The following is a 20,924-nucleotide window of genomic DNA, read 5'->3' on the forward strand; positions in this document are numbered from 1 at the left end:
TCATTATAATTATCATACCTATAAAAATCACCAAGAAGTTATAGTATATTATTTTAAGCTAAAATAGTATCGATTCATTGGTGCACATGAATACACGCACAATCCCTTAAAAGAATCAATAAATCTTACAAAAGACAATAGCCAATTTTGCCTAATTTTTCCTGTTCATCTCCATTTTTGGTGGGTTATTACTTGCTGGGGAAGAAATTTTGGCAGACATAAAAGGACAACTTGACAAAGTAAGGACACTTTCCAGCTGAAAAAGTGAATGTAGCCTCACAAAGTAAAAACACTTTCCAGATTTTGTGGGATTTTATTCCATTTTTTCAACCTTTTAGCACTACAAAAATTCATATAGCCTCTAAAAAAAAGTCTATAAATACTAGAAGAAGCTTTGTCCATTGCATTGGTGTTCATCTCCATTGTGGTGAGTTTCTCCATTCCATTCCAAAATTAACAGGTATGTTTCCTTTCCTATCTACTTGATCCTTTTCTCCCTTCAAACCTTTATTTTGTATGCAATCTGCCAAAAAAAAAAAGATAAGAAAACAATTATTGAAAATACTTCATTCATACGAAATTCATAAATGTCAATCACAAAATGAATCATGATATATTTTACTACTTTTTTGCTGCAAAGAGAACAAAAATTACGCAGCATGAGTTATATCTGAATTTATATATGCACATGTATAAGTTATTGTAACTATTAACTTACGTTCATTTTTTTCCTGCAGCATAAGTGAATCGTCAAGGTGACATCTACCTTTTGTATATTCAAAATCTAATTTCTATAAGGCTTTTCTTGAGTTTTGTGAATGCAAAGTTGGCAGATCCTTCATTCACAGTTTCTCAATGTACCAGAATCCCAGAAAAGGTTGAATCACACAAATGAAATAAAATGGGAGGATGCTCTTCGGATTTGAGAATGGAGTTTACCATAGCACTACTCTCTTATTACTCACTTACTTCACTTTTTCTATTACTCACTTACCTCACTTTTTCATACTCCTAATTGTATGTATTCATCATATTTTACTTCTCTAACCTCAAAATTTATCATCCACAAAAAGAGAACATTAATCTGAACATAGCACAACCATGTTTAAACAAAAGAAAACAATACTAAAAATTTCAATATATGCAGCAAGTTGATTATTTTCAAATTTAAAAGTGGAAATGCAGGTTAATTATTCTCAATATATGTTGCACATGCAGAATAATGTGAGGATAGTGCAGTACCTTTAACCTATAACCCCCCATAACACACCAACATCACATGAAATAAAATAAACAATAAAAATTTCTGCAAGAAAAAAAGAAAGAAGCTAATTAAACTTGAGCATCATTTTGTTTGAATAGGCTAGCTTTTAACTAGCTTTTCAGTTTTAACACAATTGAATATTTTAACAGTGTGGTTGTGGTTGCTGAAAGCACAAACACCAATATAAAGTAATCTTCATACAGAGATTAAAGATGTATAAAACTCAATTAGGAGCTACAAGCATCATAAACTGATTATTGGCAGATTATTAATTTGGAAAAACAATAGTGGCAACAAGTAGTTATTTTAAAGTGGCATTATAAAAAGTATGTTGAAGTGTGTCTACAAATCCAATGAAAGTGACACATCACAATGCCATAAAAGAAACATACATGTATATATTTGTTAGTGTGTAGTTGTTTATCATTTTGAATATGGAGTGAGGATTAATACATCCACATGCCATTATAAGAGCTATAAAAGAGTGGTTTCCTCTTTACTAAGGTTCAAGAGAATTCTCAGATTTCTCCCCAAACAAAGTTCTCAAGTCAAGTAGTTATAGCAGAAAAGGGGAAAGAAAAAAAACCTTGAAGTCAACAGCCCTTTCTACATCTTTTGGTTTGATTTGGAATTTGAGAGAGAGAGATACCAATTTGTTGTGCCAGTTACACGCTTTTGAGATTCCTACATAAATAATTTAGTTTGTTACCAGGTGTTTTAACAAAAGCCTAAATGTATTTTCACATTTCTACTCATTTCAATGCAATAAGACTTGATTCATATGTAATATAAAATGAAACGGCTTTTCTTAATAGTTAGTTACATTGAACCAAACATAATCATGATAAGATAGCCCTTACTATGAGAGCAAAGGATATATCTTCTCTAAATAGACAAGTTTATGGTATAACATCTTAATGAAGAGACAAGTGTAAGCTTTATTAAAAACTGAATTATTTTATTGAAAGTTTTCTTTCTTTATTCACCATCTGAAGGCTTTATTAAAAACAGAATATTTTATTGAAATCAATAATAATTAGAACATAGCACAACTTAGTTAAAAGACGACGATAGTGTACATTAACATTAGAAAGTATAATAATTTAGGAAGACACCATCATGAAGATAAATTTGATAAATTTGGTCATTTGAAATGATATGCATGTTACTTGAAAAGATACAACTAGCAAAGCTTTATGGTCATGTTTCAAAGCTTTCTAATGATAATGCACGCTATTGTTGCCTTTTAAACTCATTTGTGATCATGCCCTATTTAACATCTTCGTTTTTTAATTTTCACATATTCAACATGTTCTATTGTTTGAATGTACTGCAGTGGCGCCATGAAAGATTAGAGATGAGCTCTCCTACTATGGAATGAATTGCTCTTTCTGCAGCTTAAAAATATGAAAGAATTGGTGAGATTATTTACTACTGCCAACACAATTTAACCTATTTAACATCTTCATTTTCTGATTTTCACATATTCAAAGGTATTCATCAAGCTGCCAGCTACAATATCTAACCTATTTAACATCTTCGCTTTTTTATTTTCACATATTCAAAGGTAATCATCAAATTTATGGCATTCATAAAATTTCTATCATCCCCTTCATTTTTGCAGTTGGAGGCCATCATTAATTTATTATGAAAGCAAACGATAGATCTTCTCTAAATCGAAAAGTTTAAGATATAACATCTTAATGAAGAGGCAAGTCTAAAGCTTTATTAAAAACAGAAAGTTACTTCACAGAGATTTTTCAGAAAGTTATTAATAAAGTGAATGAATGAGAAATAACTCAAAAGTGAAAAGCCAACATTTTCATCTAAACAAGAGATTCATTAAAACAATTTACACAAATGTTTTCATTTTTTTTACTTACATAGTGATAATGTGTATTTTGACAGCAGCCTAGCAAGCATGTAAATAGTGCCTTCAGCAGGCCCATCAAACATGTAAATTGCTATCCAAACCCTTTGGTGGCTCCACCATCAAGACAGTTTCTCAAAGTGTTTGGGTAGCAGCCAAGCAAGCATGTCAACAGGAACATGATCACCTGCAGATTTGTGTAGATTAAGAAAGTAGCATCAGGAATAAGATGTCTCCAGAAATTATAATTTTATCAATGTAACTAAACATGTGTCTAGAATAAATTAATTCTTCAACAAAAAATTATAACATACCATGTTGCCATCTTACTCATTTTCGTTTCAGTAATTAAAAAAAATGATTAATCATCTTAAAGGTTTTTTAGACCTTTTTGTTTATTTTGATGTGCAGTGGAAAGTGAATTAAACTTATTAACTCTTGATGGTTCAACGTGTAGTGGAGTGTGAGTGAAAATAAAATATTGTTTCATGTGGGTAAAACACAAATAAAGTATTGTTAAGACACACTTTTGAGATTCCTGCACATGATAATTTATTTTGTTAATAGTGGAACACCCACAGGAAGGAAATTATTAAACAATGACGCAAATCGGATTAAAAAAAAACAATAAAACAATACTAAAAGCTTCCGAAAAAGTCATCACTCTCTATCACGAAATATGCTATTTTCAGATTACAATATTAGAGTTCAAAATAGAAATTGGAAATTAGAGGTTTATACATAAATGAGCACCAGAAACAGGTTAAGCAACAAACAAATACAAGATCATTAGTTTTAAATTTGAAAGGAAAGGAGATCAAGGTCTCAAGAAAAGGTTGGGACATTACTTTTTTTAATGCAATCTGGCTAACAAGAATAACTTTTCTTCAACAAAATATCAGTTTAGCTGCATTAAAGAATAGTATAACTAATTTTTAATTTAAAATGAATCTTTGAATTGATAGTGAATAGCCAAAACTCCTTAGATGTTTCAATTATCACACCAAATGTTTTTCTTATAAAAAATTGATATAGTTCACACAAATCACAAATTCTCTTTCTGGGTTATTATTGTTCACAAATCAAAACTCTAAAGCCCTTTCTAATTCAATTAGATCCAAGTATAACATAGCAGTTCAACATGAAATGTAATTATGCTCCTTTGTGAAGGAAAAAAAAAAGTGCTTGGCTATCGAAAGAGTAATGGTGGGTTCTCAAAATTCATCGCAAGATAATTTGTTGGATAGAAATTTAACCCTACTAACATAAATACATTTCATAAAAAAAATAATTAAATAAAAAGAGATTTGGGGGGGTTTAAGCTTATACACACCCAACAACCTAAAACAAGTATATAAGTAAAAAAAAAAAAAAAACAGAGAGAGACATGTAGACCAACCAAACTAGAGAAAGAAAACTGAAAATAGTTTAGGATTTACCATTTCTGCTCAGTTGGTACAGTCTTCTATGGGTTTTGCAGAGAATAAGGAGATGAAGGGTGATACGGTGCTGGATTGACGAAACAGGGTCGGTGCTACTTGGAAACGTCATGGAAAGCGAAAACCCATCTTTCTTAAATGGCTCTTTCGTGATAGAATCGTTGTGGAGATGAAGAAAATGAATGTATTTTGGTCAAACGTGCGTCGCACGAGCAAGAACACTAGTATAGAGACAACTTATAAACTCCTCATGCAAATTAGCAACAATTTGCAAATAACTATCAGTATAGTCAACACATTCACAAATAAATTTCTAAACAAATAGATGCATGGTTAAAATATACAATTGTAATCTGGCATCTTTACAATTCATATTACAAGTTAATCTGCAATTTGTTAGCCCGTATTTTAAGTGTTTATTTTCGACAGGAAGTTTATTGAGCAGAAGGAATGTTTCTTCAAGTGTATACTTAATACAAATCTGTCGAAGACATATAGCTTAGGACCGTCGGTTGTTCAATTATTTTCTTGTGTATATATACTAGTTTTTCATAGGAAAAAAAAGATCACAAATCATTAACAAAAGTTCTCCGCACTCGAGTTTTCCGACGTAGAGAGAAAAGAGTAACAAAATGTATGTAACATGAGTTGACGAACCATTTATTTATAAATGCAATGCAAATTACTTTCTTTTAAGTTTCTTCACTTTTATTTTCAAAGTCTTCGTTTACTTTAAAAGCTGCACATTTTGGTGATTTATGTCGAATTAGACAGTTATCTTCATCACATTAAAAGTTCATAAACACTAAGTTTTTTGGAAATAAAAATGCATAACATGTCCTAGGTCAAGAAGCACAAGTGCTAGATGCTTCTACATGCTTTGGCCGTATATTTAGCTCCAAGATAGGGGGAATACAGTTTCGGTGCTAAAGGGAAAAGGCGCGCCCTAAAAAGGGCCCATAAGCCTTTGTGGTGGGCTAGCAAGTCCTTAATAGAACATTGACAGTCCACAACTCCCAAGCACGAGTCTTGGGAATAGGCAAAGTGCTTTGAGTTAAAGGTTATGGTCCACATAGTTTAATCAGTGTTGCTTAATTGTGTTCTTTGTCTCGACTTCTCTATTCCTTCAACAAAGAAATCTCCCATCGAAAGAGCACCACATGTCTCCATAACACATATGGACTTCGTCCACTTTAAGGAGTGAAATGAAGAAATCTCTTATCCCAATCTCCAACTACCCATCGTTTCTCACTCTAGCATGTCACAACCCTTCTTTGTTGTTGTATTGCCTACCTCTCACATATGGTTCCAAAATGCCAATGTTAGTAATATAATGGCCACCATTGACACCAACTGATAACATCACGAGATAGTTCTTAAATTCTTGAGCAGAAATCATATTGAACGCAAGAAAAGCTGCATACAGGGTATTTTAGAACAAGGCGAGGGTGTTTATCCTTTGACAAATTTAGAGTGAATACACATGATGAATCTCAACAACTTTAGGGAACCTAGAATAAGGCATATTGGTAGGAAGGAGACAACAATAAGGAATGGTGATAGATATAGCCGAAGAATGTAACACTTTTTTCCACTCTTTCTATTTAAATAAAAGTCATTTTTACCATGGTGGATGATGATAGATAAATAGATATCAGATAAGGCAAGATATATAGCTTTTTTTTGGTAAGGAAAGGATTGTGTGAGATGATAGAGGCCATGAATTGAGTGTCGGAAAGGAGGAGAAAATGATTCTAGACATTGTTAGAATCAGCAGTAGAATAGAATGTCTTAGGAACAATGGAGAGTCTGTCTGCATCAACGGAGTTGGCAACATTGGCAATGCACTCTTATGACTCTGGTGTTGGAGAGAGATTTGAAAGGCAAAATGTCTTGGACAATTATTGACACATGCGTTACCATATTTAGGGTTGAGAGAAAAGAATGGAGGCATTTGAGGAACTACCGGAAGAGTGCATTGCCACACTACTGACTCTTACAACTCGGGTTGACGTAGTAAGGCTCTCCATTGTTACTAAGACATTAAGTTATGTCGTTGATTCTGACAATGTTTGAAATTGTTTTGTAGTAAGGCTCTCCATTGTTACTAAGACATTAAATTATGTCGTTGATTCTGACGATGCCTGAAATCGTTTTCTCCTCCTTTCCAACACACAATCCATGACCTCTATCATCTCACACAATCCTTTCCTAACCAAAAAGGCTATCGATCTTGCCTTATCTGATAGCTATCTATCATCATTGACCAAGGAAAAAAGGTCATTTATTTAAATAGAAATAATGGAAAAAGTGTTACATTCTTGCTGCTAGATCTCTCACCATTTCTTATTGTTGTCTAATTCCTACTAATATGCCTTATTCTAGATTCCCTGAAATTGTTGAGATTCTTCATGTGTATTCACTTGAAATTCGTGGAAGGATAAACACCCTCACCTTGTCCCAAATTACTCTATATGCATAGCTTATCTTGTGTTCAAGATGATTGTTGCTGAAAAATTTAAGAAATGTCCCGTGATGTTATCAATTGGTATCAAAGGTGGCCATTATATACAAACATCAGCTATTTATTGGAACCATATGTAAGAGATAAGCAATACAACAACAAAGAAGGATTGCGACATGCTAGTGTGAGAAACGATGGGTGGTTGGAAATTCAAATCGGAGATTTTTTTTCATTTCAGGCCTTAAAGTAGAAGAATTCCATAGGTCTCTTTGTTGAAGGAATAGAAGTTAGGACTAAGAAGACAATTAGGCAACATTGACTAAACTATGCCGAATATATTTATCCCCAACATACCTTTGTTCCTTGGCCAATGGTTTCTTTCTCCCCAGAACGTGTCTATTTTATTTCTCTCAAGTCTAAATACATTTGTTTCTTTCACGCTTTCTCACACAAAAAACGTGGCAAGTATTTGCTGACCACCATTTCTATTTATATTTTATACTTATACTATACTATACTGTATATATATTATTGGTCTTGTCACATGAAGAACATATGATTTATCACGAGTCAAAAACTCTCTAACTAGCCTGTTCAAATATCATCATAGTCATTTAATTTTTTGTATTATTTTAAAATTAAATGATTCTTATTATATTAGATTATCAAAAAAATACAACTCTAATTTAAAATTTCAACAGCTTTTTAAGAACATCGCTCAAAGAAATATAAAATCAAGCATGTGCTTTCAGTTCCAAAATAAGCTGTCCCTATTTGACCTTAGTCTATGATTTTTTTATCTATATTTCCACAGTCTCTACCACCCATTTGTTTATAAATATCACCAAAAGTTCCCATTTCTTCAAAGCGCAAAACAAGAATATAGCCAAGAATCCTGTAAATCCTATTCCCCTAAACATTCAGCATGGTCATGGAGTATTTAACTCAAGTATATATTCATCTAAAATGGGCAATAGATTTTCTTACCTATTATCCCTTCTATAAGCTCCATGATTCTCATTTTCCAATAATTGGAGAAATGTACAATATATGCAATTATCAGTCCATCCCTGATCCAGAGAAAGATGTAGAATGTGTTGTGTGTCTATGCAAAATAGAAGAAGGAGATGATATTAGAGTATTGAAGTGTGATCATATGTATCATAGACATTGTTTGGATAAATGGGTTGCTTTCAAAAACCACACTTGTCCTCTTTGCAGAGAATCATTGAGACCAGAAAGGGTCATCCCTGAAAATCATTGCAGAGAATACTATAATCCTTTTTCAGTTTTAGGGTTAGATCTATCAAGTCCGGAATTTGTTCAAGTTAATCACATATGTGAATAGGGTAAACATTGTAGTCAATATAAGTGAGTTACAAGTGATCTTGAAGTTCATTTAAATGAGTAATTATTGGCAATATGATGATCTTATCCAATGGTGTATTCTTTGTTTTGTATCAACTTTCCCTCAAAAAATTGCAATTAATTAATGTCTTTTTTCTGTTTCATGCAATATACATACTTAATCAAAATTTGATATCCCTCGTTGATTTAATAGCAAAGATAATGGAAGTATAATTAACTAGGCTACAAACTTCAACAATTCCACAAATTATTTTCCTCAAAAAAGAAAAACAATTCTACAAATTATTATCAAAACCATAGAAGATAATCATTGTTTAAGTCAATAAGTTGGCTACTTGATATAGAGCATAGGTCAGCACTTTCCTTATTGTGTGAAATACTGAAATTGTTGTTCCACTATTTTTATGGAGATGTGAGGGTAGTTCAAGACTCAAGTCTTGAACTAAGGACCACAAGGTTGAAGAGAGAATCCTATAATCAAGTGATTTAAGGGAAATGGACATGCACTTTCATGAAAACTCATACAGTAAACTTTTTTGTCAAATATTGTTGCAATTATTTGCTAATTTTTAATTTTATTTTTTTGTTTGTGAGAGAGAAATTAAGAATAAATTATGATACTATGCAAATAGGCTTATAATATTATTATTTTTTAATTCTTCCCGGCTTTCTTTTCTTAGTGGATGAAGTCTCTGCATCACGATAAAGACTTAAACATGAAACTAGAACGTTTTAATTTTTTTCGTCTCTGTTGTCAGTTGTTGTTAAAAAAAAAGGTTGATGTGACAAAAATTTGGCTGAGTCATAAATCCAAAGACCAAAACAAAAAAAAAAGTCAAAAAACGGAGGACGGAAACAAAAAAAAGTCAAAAATCGGAGGAAAAAAAAAGTCATAAATCGAAGATCAAAATGAAAAAATGTCACATGAAGACATGTCTTAGTAATTGATGGTATTACATCATTGAGTGTTTTGTTTCCGCAATTGAATTCATAACATGTCTTACCCATTGATGGTATTACATGATTGAGAGTATTACATTTGATCAAAGGTTCAGGCTAGGGTACATGACCTCAATGGGTCTCCTACCATAGGTGACTACAATTTTTTTTTTTTTTTTGGTTTGTAAATTGTTTGTGAGTCATTAGATTTGAAAAGAACATTTTCAATGGCACAGATATATAGGCATGTTGACCCACTAGCAATGTATATTATAATGTTTAATGTTTGTCTTTAATAAAGTAATTGAATTAGCAATCAATTTACGTAAAGGGTATTTATGTCATAGTTGGAAAAATATGAAAATGCCTAGTAAACTATTGGCGTGCATTATATATGTTCCCAGCAAAGTTTTATAGTTCATCAATAAATCTACAAACTCAAAGAAAAATAAATATTCAACAAAAGACAATATCTTTTTTTTTAAATGGTTATTTAATTTGACGAAAGAAGGCATGATTTTGTATTGTAATAGAAATTTTAACGCTAAAGACAATCAATTTTCATTTTTTTTTCTAACATATTATTCAAGATATTTAGGTTCAAAATTAAGCATTGACATGCGTAAAAGAGTCAACTGTGTCATGTATTATGGAACGGAATGAATATTAAAACAAGAACAAAATCTCTATCCACATTATTCCATTATTTTTAACGTAAAAATAAAACTAAGCTATAGAACAAAATCTATTTTGTCTTCATGTTAAAGAAAGTATATTTTTTTCCCCTTAAAATAGTATTTTTTTGGTAAAATTACACAATTAATCCCTTAACTTAATTTTAGGTAACACTTTCGTCATTTATCCTTTTTTTGTAACGATTTAGTCCTTTATGTTATAAAATAACAACATAGTTATCCTTTTTTATGAAAAAAATAATCAAAAACTCCAAAAAAAAAATTCTTCAAACTTATAGACAAACGCAAATCTTCATCATATAAGCCTAGAAAATCAAATTTCATTGAAAAAATCTCATAAAAAATGATAAAATATTGTCATTTTATAACATAAAAGGACTAAATCGTTACAAAAAAAAAAAGATAAAGGACGAAAGTGTTGCCTAAAATTAAGTTAAGGGACTAATTGTGTAATTTTGCCTATTTTTTTCTAAAAGAAATATTATATGGTTGATTCTCCTATCTAAAAAGCAAAAAAGAAGGCTGCTTTATATTTTAATTAAGCTACATAATTCAAATTTCACAAGAAAAAAGTACCAGAACATATTTTAAATAGATAGAATAGTTTTTTTTGGTGAAGTACTTAAAATGAGTACTTATTTATATTGGTGAAAGTTTAAATAAGAAAAATAATATGGTCAATTTTGCGTAAAATGAGTATTTATATTGTAGCAAAATAATAACTAGCGTTGTTTCGTGATAAAAAAAATTCTACCAGAATTAAGCAACGGCAGGTATAACAAACATCAAGTAACCAGCACAATTTTGTTATAAAGTTGTACTTGTTTTTTTATGTTTTGAATAACCACAGCTCAAAAATTTAAATTGATAAGACTAAGAAAATAGTTAAATGATATTAATAAAAAAATGTTAACCGATGCCCTCGGACACCGGTTACGGAAGCAAACATAGTAGTTTTTGTATTTGAAATTGTGTAATTAATTTCTCAAAAATTAAAAAAATGTTATTTTTAATTCAAATTTTCCTTTTTTGGATTCCTTAATCAGTGTCTCGGGGGTATGAACATTCATCCAAGTACTTTATGTATAAGATTTTATCCGTTAGGGTATGAGTTGTGAGTTTGATTGCTCAATCTGGACCTCTTGATTAGTCAATTAACAGTCTTACAGGTAGTTTAGGTCCAAGATTCTTGTTGTTAGGGTGAGAGTTTTAAGCTTGATTAGTCGGTCAACACTCTTATTACTCATTATATAAATTCATCCAAGTACTTTATGTATAAGATTCTTTTCGTTAAGGTATGACTTGCGAGTTTCATTAATCAATCTAAACTTCTTGATTAGTCAATTAACAGTCTTACAAGTAGTTTAGGTCCAAGATTCTTGTTGTTTGGGTGAGAGTTCTAAGCTTGATTAGTCGGTCAACACTCTTATTACTCATTATATAAATTCATCCAAGTACTTTATGTATAAGATTCTTTCCGTTAATGTATGAGTTGTGAGTTGTGAAGCAAGATGTTCTTCTCGTTTCAGTAAAGGCAAGGAAAAGGGGAAAGGTATTACTTTTGAACTACCCAAAATAACCTTAGCACTCAATTTGTATATGTGATTAATATAATACTGACTACCTGCAAGAACAAGTAACTAATACTGTGTTGACCTACACATGCAAGTTATAAGACCAACATAAGAAAAAAAAAAAAAACTAGTAAAAGCATGTCGCGCACCATGCAAGACCCATAAGGGTCGCGTACCTTAAACGGAGCCTTGATCAAATATATAACTTATAAATCTAATAAGAAACATATTTGTATTCTTAAAAAAAAAAAAAAACCTAATAGCAGTTTTGGCCCCCTATGTTTCAAGAAGTAGCGATTTTTGCCCCCTAACAAAATAAAATACAAAACCGCCCCTATTGGCCCCCCAAATCAATTTTGATCAAGTCAATACACACGTGGACGCCATGTGTCTTCTTTTTTTATTTTTTATTTTATTTTTTTTAATTATTAAAATAATAATTTTTTTATTTTTTTAATAATTAAAAAATAAAAAAAATAAAAAAATAACACACGTGGCGTCCACGTCAGCTTATTAATAGTGTTTTTGAATTGATAGCATATTATTCTTCTTCATAGGTTTGGTTTGAATTTGTACATTATTTTGTACCTTGTTTAAGGATTGTTAATAATTGATTGTGCACAAAGATTTGTATCGTGAATCTCTCAATTCTAAGATAAAATCTTATTCCACATATATTTGGTATTTGTTGATTCATTGTTTGTGATTGTTCAAGCAAATTTCAAATAGTCAATTTGTTAAAATCGTTTTTCACAAATCTCCGAAAAGTTTTTAAAACGCGCTATTCACCTCTCCTCTAGCTTGGTAACCATCTAGCCATATAGACCAACAATATGGTCAACCGATTCAGAGAGCGTCGAAACAAAGTATTGGAAGATAGTGCACCTCGTAGTAGAAAATATCTCAATAGAGATCATGCAGTGGCAAACCAAAGACTAATTAACGACTACTTTGCCAATGAGCCTACATTGACGATGGAATGTTTCGTCGTCGGTACCGGATGCAAAAACATGCTTTCCTTCGAATTGTTGGGGACCTTTCAAGTTGTGATAGCTACTTCACCCAGTGAGTTGATGCAGCCAATAAAGAAGGCATATCACCCTTAGCAAAATGTACCACATAAATGTGAATGTTACCGTATGGTGTGTCAGCAGATGGGGTCGATGAATGTATCAAAATAGGAGGTACTACAACATAGGTGTGCTTACATAGATCCTGTAAAATAATCATAGGATTATATTAGCAAGTGTACCTGAGAGCACCAACCCAAGATAACCTGCAAAGAATACTACATGTTAGTGAAAATTGGGGGTTCCTACGGATGATCGGGAGTATTGACTGCATGCACTGGGGGTGGAAAAATCGTCCTAAAGCTTGGGAAGGTCAATTTACTCGGGGGGGGGGGGGGGGGGTGTAACACCCCGTTTTCCCCAACTTGAAAATTTCATTTAAAATCAGAGTATTTAAATCATAAACGGAATGTCACATACTTCTTGAGAATCATAAAATAGATAATAATAATTATCCTTCAAGTTTAACATCATAAAATCTGAAACTACGCAGCGGAAAATAGTTCAACATAATAGAGATCTTGGCACACAGGCCTTATTGGAAATTCTCATAATTAGTTCATAAAAGAAACACGTAAGGAATAGAAGTAAAAGCAAGCCCCCATCCCGTTACGTATCAGAGCACCTAGACACCAACTGAGAGTCCACTCATGAACGCCTCTAATCTTTATTACCTGCACATTACCCACGGTCGAGGCAACATATACGCAGAAGGGGTGAGATTTCATAATCAATACATTAAGCATATAATCCAATAAAATGCATTTAACAACTTAAACATTAATAACATATCAACAATTAACAATTAGCATATTTTTCATTACATAACAAATACAATCATCAAATACCATTACTAATTTTCATCACAAATCATAATCAACTTAACACTCAACTTGACGACACAACTCATCCTTGACCATGCAACTCTATCAACTCAACAACAACCTAACAACACGACTCATCTTTGACCATGCAACTCTATCAACTCGACAACAACTCGACAACTTAAACATCATGAACTTCTTGATATGCAAATGCATGTGGTACCAATCAGCAACAAAATGAGCATAATAGGCTCTTCAACGTGTGAGCACAAAGGCTGCCGGGCCTAAAGCCCCCAACTTTAATGAGCACAAAGGCTGCCGGGCCTAAAGCCCCCAACTTTAATGAGCACAAAGGCTGCCGGGCCTAAAGCCCCCAACTTTAATGAGCACAAAGGCTGCCGGGCCTAAAGCCCCCAACTTTAATGAGTATGCAATGAACTCAACTTCCAACAACTTAGACAACGACGTGTACAACTCATACGACTCATAATCACGGACGACTTCTTAAATTCCAACAACATAGACCGACTCATGCAACCTCAAGACACTAACAGTCGACAACAGAAAACAGCAGCAACATACAACAATTAACAACGCTTGAATGTGTTAACATTCACATAAAGAATTAATTACATCAATATAAATATCATAAAACATCATTATAGCATTCATGCAGCAACACTTCTAGTTTCAGTCACCATAACAGACTTCTGGAGCTTATGAAAGCATCCTAAACAGCTCTCTAACTTACTTCTAAGGTCATCTCAAGACTACACGTGCGAAAGGATCGCATCGGGACAATTTTGGGCAACTAACAGCCTAACTCGCAGTGGCGAGTAACTTCACTCGCAATGGCGAGCAAAGTGTGCATTCTGGGTTCCTACGTATTTACTCGCAGTGGCGAGTTATTCTGCTCGCAGTTGCGGGCTCACAGGTCACTCGCAGTTGCGAGTTACATTGCTCGCAGTTGCGAGTTCTGGGTTCTAGCTCGCAGTTGCGAGTGTTCTTGCTCGCAGGTGCGAGCGATGAATGTCAGTACGGCCAGAAACCTAAAAATTCCAACTTTTCACTTAATCTCCTAATTCTAACCTCAATTCAACATCTAATTATCATCTTATGGTATATCTGAGTTCTGTACACTAATTTAGCATCAATCTAACATATGTTCATGGTTCAATCATCAAAATTGTTCTTAAACCTAATTCTCAATTCTCACCAAAACTTAACCTGATCATGCTAAATTCATCCTATAGAATCATACTCTTAATAATATTGAAAATTAGTCTCACCCTTACCTGGTTATGATGAAATCGCAGCTCTCCCTCTAGTTCTCCTCTTTTCTGACTTTTCTCCCTTTTCTCCAAAAGCGTTTCACGTAAAAACGTTTCTAACTTATGTTTGCCCTATTTATCTTTTCGTATTACTCTTCTCACCTCTAAACTTACTCTTTACACATCACAGCCCAATTCTAATATTTTTATTTTATTTCTCATATCTTATTTTATTTAATAATAAAATAAGTCACACCAACATAACAACTTTACAACATCAATATACTTCACGTCATTCTAGAAAATCACATAATTTATCTATAAATCATGCAAACATATTTAAATTCTTAAATCATATATATATAAATAAATATATAAATCCTCATTAAATTAAGTAAATAATTAAGACGGGCGTTACAACTCTCCCCAACTTATAGAATTTTCGTCCTCGAAAATTTACCTCAAGCAAACAACTCTGGGTAAGACTCCATCATCTTACTCTCCAGCTCCCACGTCAATGTTTCACCAGTAGTGCCGCTCCAAACAACTCTCACTAGAGGTATTTCTTTGCCTCTCAACGTCTTCATTTTGCGATCATCAATCCTCAAAGGTAAAGTCTCCACCGTAAGGTTGTCTCTAACTTGCACGTCATCACTCTGAATCACATGGGACGGGTCTGGAACATACTTCCTCAGCTGCGACACATGAAACACATCATGCAAATTTGATAAATGCGGTGGTAAGCCAACTCTATAAGCCACCGTGCCAATTCTCTCAGATATCTGATAAGGACCAATAAACTTCGGAGTCAACTTCTTAGACTTCAATGCACGACCAACACCGGTCATCGGAGTAACTCTCAAGAACACGTGGTCCCCTTCTTGAAACTCAATGTCTTTCCTACGCTTATCATGGTAACTCTTTTGTCGACTCTGCGACGCTTTCATCTTTTCTTGAATCATTTTCACTTTCTCAGTAGTCTGCTGAACAATTTCTGGTCCTAAAACTACACTTTCACCTGTTTCAAACCAACACAACGGAGTCCTACACTTCCGACCATACAAAGCCTCGAAAGGTGCCATCCCAATACTTGAATGATAGTTGTTATTATATGTGAACTCTATTAACGGGAGATGACTATCCCAAGTCCCACCTTGCTCAAGTACACAAACTCTCAACAAGTCTTCGAGTGACTGAATTGTTCTTTCCGACTGACCATCTGTCTGAGGATGATAAGCCGAACTCAATCTCAACTTAGAGCCTAAAGCCTCTTGCAAACTCTTCCAAAATCTAGAAGTAAATCGTGGGTCTCTATCTGACACAATGCTCGAAGGAACACCATGCAGCTTCACAATGTCTCGAATATAAATATCTGCCAACTGAGCCACAGGAAAACTAATATTAATCGAAAGGAAATGTGCCGACTTCGTCAATCTGTCAACAATCACCCAAATTGCGTCATTCCCTTTAGGAGTATTTGGCAAACTCGTCACAAAATCCATGGATATACTATCCCATTTCCATTCTGGTACATCTAACGGTGTCATCAACCCAGCAGGTTTCTGATGCTCTACCTTCGACTTCTGACAAATCAAACAAGAGTACACAAATTGTGCCACATCACGTTTCAATCCTGACCACCAAAACAGCTTCTTTAAATCATGATACATCTTTGTAGCTCCCGGATGAATGCTCAAGCTACTCCTATGACTCTCTTCCAGAATCATCCTTTTTATCTCATCATTGTCTGGAATACAAATCCTACCTCAGAACCTCAACACACCTTGATCATCGACTTTAAAGTCACCATCTTCAGTTTGATTACTAGCAACCAACAAGTCCACAAACTTAACATCAACCTTCTGTGCATCTCTAATACTTTTCAAGAAATCGTTATCAATTTTCAGCATTCCTAACTTAACGCTCCGAGACGACATTTCACAAACTAAGCTCATATCTCTAAACTGTTCAAGTAATTCAAATTCCTTCACCATCATAGCAGACATATGTAAACTCTTCCTACTTAAGGCATCCGCAACAACATTAGCTTTACCCGGATGGTAATTCAAACTAAAGTCATAATCCTTCAACAATTCGAGCCACCGTTGCTGTCGCATATTCAATTCTTTCTGATCAAACAAATACTTCAAGCTCTTGTGATCACTAAACACCTCGAATCTCGAACCATACAAGTAGTGTCTCCAAATCTTAAGGACAAATACGACTGCAGCTAATTCAAGGTCATGAGTAGGATAGTTTCGTTCATGAGTTCTCAACTGTCTTGATGCATAAGCAACAACTTTACCATTTTGCATAAGCACACCGCCTAAGCCCAATTTGGACGCATCACAATACACCGCAAAAGGTTCATCAGGTTTTGGCAAAATCAAAACTGGAGCCGTCGTCAAACGCTTCTTCAATTCATTAAAACTATTCTCACAATGAACATCCCACACAAAGGTTTTACCTTTACACGTCAACAGTGTTAACGGAAGTGCCAACTTAGAAAATCCTTCTATAAATCTTCGATAGTATCCTGCCAAACCCAAAAAGCTTCTAATCTCTGTAACTGACTTAGGAGTCTCCCATTGTGATACTGCTTCAACTTTAGATGGATCGACTGCAATACTACTACCAGAAATAACATGGCCCAGAAAACTTACCTCGTTCAACCAGAATTCACACTTAGACAATTTAGCATACAACTTCTTCTCTTTCAGCACTTGCAAAACGATTTTCAAATGTTCTGCATGTTCTTCTTCTGTCTTAGAGTAAATCAAAATATCATCGATGAACACAACCACAAAGCGATCCAAAAATGCATGGAAAATGCGATTCATATACTCCATAAACACGCCAGGCGCATTACTCACACCAAAAGGCATAACCTTATATTCATAATGACCATATCGCGTCCTAAAGGCCGTCTTCTGCATGTCTTCATCTTTTACTTTAATCTGATGATAACCCGACCTTAAATCAACCTTGCTGAACACACGTGCACCCACCAGCTGGTCCATCAAATCATCAATTCTAGGAAGTGGATATCTATTCTTTATAGTTACTTTATTCAGTTGTCGATAATCAATGCACAACCTCATACTTCCATCTTTCTTCTTAACCAACAATACCGGCGCTCCCCAAGGTGAAACACTCGGTCTAATGAACTTCTTATCTAGCAATTCCTCCAACTGTTTCTTCAACTCAGCCAACTCAGAAGCTGACATACGATAAGGTGTCATAGACACAGGCTTCGTTCCCGGAACAAGGTCAATAGAAAATTCAACTTCTCTCTCCGGTGGTACATCAGGGATTTCATCAGGGAAAACTTCAGGAAAATCACACACCACCTGCAACTTATCAATCACTGCTTGATTCTCCAAAGATAAGGATGCCATCAAGGAAAACATCAAGATCCCATCGCGTTCTAATTGCTTCAGCTGCTTAGTAGACAAAAATTCTGCTCCACTTTCCTCTTCAGCAGAAGAGAAACGCACCGACTTACTAAAACAATTAATGAGAACATGGTTGTACTCTAACCATTTCATACCCAGAATTACATCCATTCCACTCAGAGGCAGACAAACTAAATCAATCTCAAAATCACGATCAAACATAGACAAAGGACATCGTAAACAAACAAGAGAAGTAGTCACCGAACCCTTAGCTGGAGTTTCGACGACCATTTCTCCACTCATATCAGACACAGCAAGACCCAACTTAGAAGCACAATCAAAAGCAACAAAACAATGTGTAGCACCAGTATCAATAATAGCAACTAAAGGAGTATTGTTAATATAACAAGTACCTCTGATCAAACGATCCTCATTTTCAGTCTGAGTACCAGTCAAAGCAAACACCTTCCCTCTAGTCTGAGTCTTCTTCGGATTCGTACACTGAGACCCAATATGACCCTCTCCTTTGCAGTTAAAACACACAATGTCCGCATGCTTACACTCTGCAAGTGTATGTCCTTTACTGCCACAACGAAAGCACCGTTTAATATCCTTAGTACAAGCAGTACTCTTATGGCCTTTCTCGCCACAAGTGTAACAAACAACCTCAGCACCAGCATCCTTCTTATTAGACCTCCTCTCATCATTAGCTCTTCCTTTTCCTTTGTCAGCAGGAGCACTGTAAGGCTTTGGGCGACTTTGTTGGCCCTTACCCCTCTTCTCACTCATAATCTTATAATGAGCTTTGCTGTCATCTTCATAGATTCTGCATCTGCTCACCAAGGCAGAAAAGTCACGGATCTGTTGGTAACCAATGGCTCGCTTAATATCAGCACGCAAACCATTCTCAAACTTGATACACTTGGAGAACTCAGCATTGTCCCCCGTGTAGTGTGGATAGAACTGAGCCAGCTCCACAAACCTTGCTGCATACTCTGTCACCGACATGCTTCCTTGCTTCAGCTCAAGGAACTCGATCTCTTTTCTTCCGCGAACATCCTCAGGAAAATATCTGTTGAGGAACTCTCTCTTAAACACAGCCCAAGTAATAACTGCATCATCCTGCTCTAGGGTAGGTTGGAGGCCCACCCACCAGTCATCAGCTTCCTCAGCCAGCATATGCGTTCCAAAACGCACCTTCTGATCATCAGTACATTGCATAACTCTGAAAATTCTCTCAACCTCCTTGAGCCACGTCTGTGCTCCATCAGGGTCGTACCTTCCTTTGAAGGTAGGAGGATGATTTCTCAGAAAGGTCTCCAACATTCTCACATCAGCATTCGCACCAGCACCAGCATTTGGATGTTGTCCCACAGCTTCCAAAGCAGCAGCAATCGCAGCATCATTTCTTCCAGCCATTCTAGTCCTCTTATAGCAAATAAGATTCGCAGCCTCCAGGTCTCTTCTCTGCACAACACACAACATTTAGAATATCATATAGTGGTATTCCAACTCCTAAAGACACAACTTGACTCACTACTTGGCCGGACGGACCGACCTGCTCTGATACCAATTGTAACACCCCGTTTTCCCCAACTTGAAAATTTCATTTAAAATCAGAGTATTTAAATCATAAACGGAATGTCACATACTTCTTGAGAATCATAAAATAGATAATAATAATTATCCTTCAAGTTTAACATCATAAAATCTGAAACTACGCAGCGGAAAATAGTTCAACATAATAGAGATCTTGGCACACAGGCCTTATTGGAAATTCTCATAATTAGTTCATAAAAGAAACACGTAAGGAATAGAAGTAAAAGCAAGCCCCCATCCCGTTACGTATCAGAGCACCTAGACACCAACTGAGAGTCCACTCATGAACGCCTCTAATCTTTATTACCTGCACATTACCCACGGTCGAGGCAACATATACGCAGAAGGGGTGAGATTTCATAATCAATACATTAAGCATATAATCCAATAAAATGCATTTAACAACTTAAACATTAATAACATATCAACAATTAACAATTAGCATATTTTTCATTACATAACAAATACAATCATCAAATACCATTACTAATTTTCATCACAAATCATAATCAACTTAACACTCAACTTGACGACACAACTCATCCTTGACCATGCAACTCTATCAACTCAACAACAACCTAACAACACGACTCATCTTTGACCATGCAACTCTATCAACTCGACAACAACTCGACAACTTAAACATCATGAACTTCTTGATATGCAAATGCATGTGGTACCAATCAGCAACAAAATGAGCATAATAGGCTCTTCAACGTGTGAGCACAAAGGCTGCCGGGCCTAAAGCCCCCAACTTTAATGAGCACAAAGGCTGCCGGGCCTAAAGCCCCCAACTTTAATGAGCACAAAGGCTGCCGGGCCTAAAGCCCCCAACTTTAATGAGCACAAAGGCTGCCGGGCCTAAAGCCCCCAACTTTAATGAGTATGCAATGAACTCAACTTCCAACAACTTAGACAACGACGTGTACAACTCATACGACTCATAATCACGGACGACTTCTTAAATTCCAACAACATAGACCGACTCATGCAACCTCAAGACACTAACAGTCGACAACAGAAAACAGCAGCAACATACAACAATTAACAACGCTTGAATGTGTTAACATTCACATAAAGAATTAATTACATCAATATAAATATCATAAAACATCATTATAGCATTCATGCAGCAACACTTCTAGTTTCAGT

General features: G+C 34.8%; 2 long non-coding RNA genes and 1 pseudogene across 4 annotated transcripts; 1 reads left to right on the top strand and 2 right to left on the bottom strand.

Annotated features, from left to right (window-relative positions):
• Positions 1–284: 284 nt before the first annotated feature.
• Positions 285–4,767, bottom strand: LOC146954674 (uncharacterized). The gene is made up of 4 exons (XR_015014478.1): positions 4,574–4,767; positions 3,148–3,321; positions 1,851–1,948; positions 285–523 (listed from the first exon to the last, which is right to left on the bottom strand). It is a non-coding gene; the product is annotated as an uncharacterized LOC146954674 (long non-coding RNA).
• Positions 319–3,541, top strand: LOC146954675 (uncharacterized). 3 transcript variants are annotated; one of them, XR_015014473.1, is made up of 4 exons: positions 319–460; positions 738–2,682; positions 2,758–2,831; positions 2,889–3,541. It is a non-coding gene; the product is annotated as an uncharacterized LOC146954675 (long non-coding RNA). The 3 variants fall into 3 exon arrangements; XR_015014476.1 differs by lacking the exon at positions 2,758–2,831 and having other exon boundaries at positions 738–2,757; XR_015014469.1 differs by lacking the exon at positions 2,758–2,831.
• Positions 4,768–17,774: 13,007 nt separating the features above from the next.
• Positions 17,775–19,592, bottom strand: LOC146954676 (uncharacterized; annotated as a pseudogene).
• Positions 19,593–20,924: the final 1,332 nt, after the last annotated feature.

Source organism: Medicago sativa, chromosome 1 (genome assembly GCF_051527215.1).
Source record: "Medicago sativa cultivar Bolivia chromosome 1, Bolivia_mono, whole genome shotgun sequence".
NCBI lineage: Eukaryota > Viridiplantae > Streptophyta > Magnoliopsida > Fabales > Fabaceae > Medicago > Medicago sativa.